The sequence below is a fragment of the Malania oleifera genome, chromosome 1 (assembly GCF_029873635.1).
Source record: "Malania oleifera isolate guangnan ecotype guangnan chromosome 1, ASM2987363v1, whole genome shotgun sequence".
Lineage (NCBI taxonomy): Eukaryota > Viridiplantae > Streptophyta > Magnoliopsida > Santalales > Ximeniaceae > Malania > Malania oleifera.
Window position 1 is genome coordinate 151,585,648 of NC_080417.1, and position 3,680 is coordinate 151,589,327.

Here is a 3,680-nt window from a genome sequence, read left to right on the forward strand (position 1 = left end):
GATTACAGAGAGATTAATAAAGTGACAATCAAGAATAAGTATCCTCTACCCCGTATAGATGATTTGTTTGATTAGCTCTAGGGTACACGGGTGTATTCTAAGATTGACCTTAGATCAGGTTACCATCAGGTGAAAGTGAAAGTAGAGGATGTATCGAAGACAACCTTTAGGACCAAATACGAGCATTATGAATTCCTCGTTATGCCGTTTGATCTGATGAATGCTCCTACGGTATTCATGGATTTAATGAACAGGATTTTCCATCCATATTTAAATCAATTTGTTGTTGTTTTTATTGATGATGTATTGGTCTATTCGAGGAGCTATGAGGAGCATGAGAGGCACTTGAGGCAGGTTATGCAGACGCTCTGGGAAAAGAATTTGTATGCTAAGTTTAGTAACTGTGAATTCTGGCTTGAGAAAGTCGTGTTTTTGGGGCATGTTATCTCAGGGGATGGTATTTTTGTGGATCCCAGTAAGATTGAGGTGGTAGTGAATTGGGCAAGACCAAGGAATGTCCAGGAGATTAGGAGTGTTTTGGGGTTAGCTGGATATTACCGTCGTTTCGTTGAGGGATTCTCGGCATTATCAGGGCCTCTGAAACGTCTGACTAGGAAGAATGTTAGATTTAAGTGGGATGACAGCTGTAAGCAAAGTTTTTAAAAGTTAAAGCAGAGGCTTGTCATAACGCCAATGTTGATTATCCCATAAGGGGGTGAGAATTATGTCATTTACAGTGATGCATCCTTGAAAGGACTAGGTTGTGTATTGATGCAGTATGGTAGGGTGGTGGCGTATGCTTCCAGATAGTTGAAAGAATATGAAAAGAACTACCCTACCCATGATCTTGAATTGGCTGCTGTGGTACATGCATTGAAAATTTGGAGGCATTACTTGTATGGTGAGCGGTGCGAAATTTTCCTCGACCACAAGAGTTTAAAGTACTTCTTCACTCAAAAGGAACTAAATATGAGGAAGAGAAGGTGGTTGGAGCTTATTAAAGATTTTGATTGCATTATCAGTTACCATCTAGGGAAGGCGAACGTGGTAGCTGATGCATTAAGTAGGAAATTAAGGGAATCAATGTTGATGGCTATAGAGATCCAGTATCCGATCATTATGGATCTGGAGAGACTCGGCATCGAATTAGTTGAGAGTGGTTCCCAGGCTTACATTGTCAGTTTAGTAGTACAACCTACTCTACAGGAAAGAATTAAAGCTGCTTAGAAAGAAGACCCAGAATTAGCAGAGATGATGGATAGAGTGCAAAGTGGTTAGGGGGAGGAATTCAGTATTGCAGATAACAGAGCTTTGCAGTTCCGTTCTAGATTATGCGTTCCTACCAATACTGAGATTAGAAAGACTATTTTAGAGGAGGCTCTTAGATCTTTGTACATAGTTCATCCTTATAGTACGAAGATATATAGGGATCTGCGAGAGTCGTACTGGTGGAGTGGTATGAAGAAAGAAATTGTTGAGTATGTAGCCTAATGTTTGACGTGTCAGTAGGTGAAAGTTGAGCACCAGAGGCCGGTAGGGCAGTTGTAGCCATTATTTATCCTAAAGTGGAAGTGGGATTATATATCTATGGATTTTGTGTTAGGATTGCTGATGGCGTTGCACGGCCAGAATGCCATTTGGGTGATTGTTGACTGTTTAACTAAGATCGCCCATTTCTTACCTATCAAAATCAACTACTCCCTCAATCGTTTGGCAAAGATTTACATTCAGGAAATAATTCATCCTTATGGAGTGCCAGTATCTATTATGTCAGATTGAGACCTGTGTTTCACATCACGTTTTTGGAAGAGTTTGTAGGAAGCCTTGGGGTCTTAGTTATCTTTCAGTACGACATTCCATCCCTAGTTAGACGGACAAATTGATAGGATGATACAGATATTAGAAGATATGCTTCGAGCGTGTATGCTAGATTTTGGGGGTAGTTGGACTCAGTTTATGCCGCTGGTGGAATTTGCGTACAATAATAGTTATCAAACTAGCATTGACATGACACTGTTTAAGGCTCTATATGGTAGGAGATTTCGTTCTCCTTTATTTTGGGATGAAGTGGGTGAGTGGCAAGTTGTGGGACCAGAGCTTGTTCAGCAAGCGCATGATAAGGTTCGGTTTATCAAAGATAGGATAAGTGCAGCTCAAAGCTGACAAAAGAATTACGCTGATAACCGCCATAAGAATTTAGAGTTTGATATTGGTGACCATGTATTTTTGAAGATAGCTCCGTTGAAAGGGGTTATGAGGTTCGGAAGGAAGGGTAAACTTAGCCCTAGATTTATTGGTCCATTTAAGATCCTAGAGAAAGTGGGGTTGATGGCCTACAAGCTAGCTTTGCCACCTATGTTATCCAAAATTCATGATGTATTCCATATATCTATGTTAAGAAAATACGTCCTAGACCCTTCTCATATTATTAGTTATGGTGAATTAGAGCTCAGTGATTCACTAGTATATGAAAAAGTGTTAGTACAAATTCTAGTTAAAAAAGTGCAAGAGTTATGTAACAAGAAGATTCCTCTCGTAAAAGTTTTGTGGAGAAATCATACGGTAAAAGAGGTTTCTTGGGAGTTTGGGGAACAAATAATACAGAAGTATCCGCATTTATTTCAAGAAGTTTAACTACGGTAAAATGTAAATAATTAGGTAATATTTCTTTTGCAGGTATATGTAATAGTTTAATTAGTAAGTGGTACTTTAGTTTTAGGAGAATTTTATTTTGTTTATGTAATCTCCCAAGACTCGAAATGTAACCACGGTATTTCTCCGCCATAAGTAATAAAATAAGTAGACCATTTTGCCTTTAAGGGATGATGTGTCACGCCCCGAACTATGAAATGGGACCCAGGGGTGAATTAAGTAACCTAACCTGTCTCTGTATCAATGTAAAACATACATGTTATCATATACAAGAGGGCCCGACCCTGTGGGGTAACGGATGCCCTATATACATACATACACATGTCCATACTCATCAACATACGTAGCGGAATATGGTCTTTCTTTACATCGAACTAACCATACCAGAGTCTATACCATACAGGGTTAACCATACCTACAAATACCATACATACCATGGGTGTCTACAAAATCCATCAGGATAACCCGGTTACAAAATACGTACCTATCAGGTACTAACAGTAGCTAAACACACCCCTGCTTCCGGATGCTAGGATGCTAGTTTCGGCTACCCGAAGGACCTGAAAAACATTTATATATATATATATATATATATATATTCGAGGTGAGACACCTCTTAGTAAGGGAGAAAACATGTTATATCAGTGTGTGGCATACCGGTGTCATTTTCATACTTTATAACACATTCATACTATACAGTTTGAAACAATACGTACAGTTTCAAAACAAGTTCCATACATTTCCATAGAATTCCATACAGTTCCAGTATTTTCAAAAAACCATTCCAGTTCATACGATACTCAAATACATAAATACGTACATATGGTCAGTGTCATCACACTATACGCAACTACACAAGGTCACTCAATCTCACAGCGGTTACGATCCAACACATGAAACTACGAAGGTGTCTGACTCAGGCCCAATAGTGAATCCATTGCTATATACGCAACTACACAAGGTCACCTGGTCTAACCCCGATTACGTTACCACGTGCAAACTATGTTGCGTCAACCTAGGCCCACTGT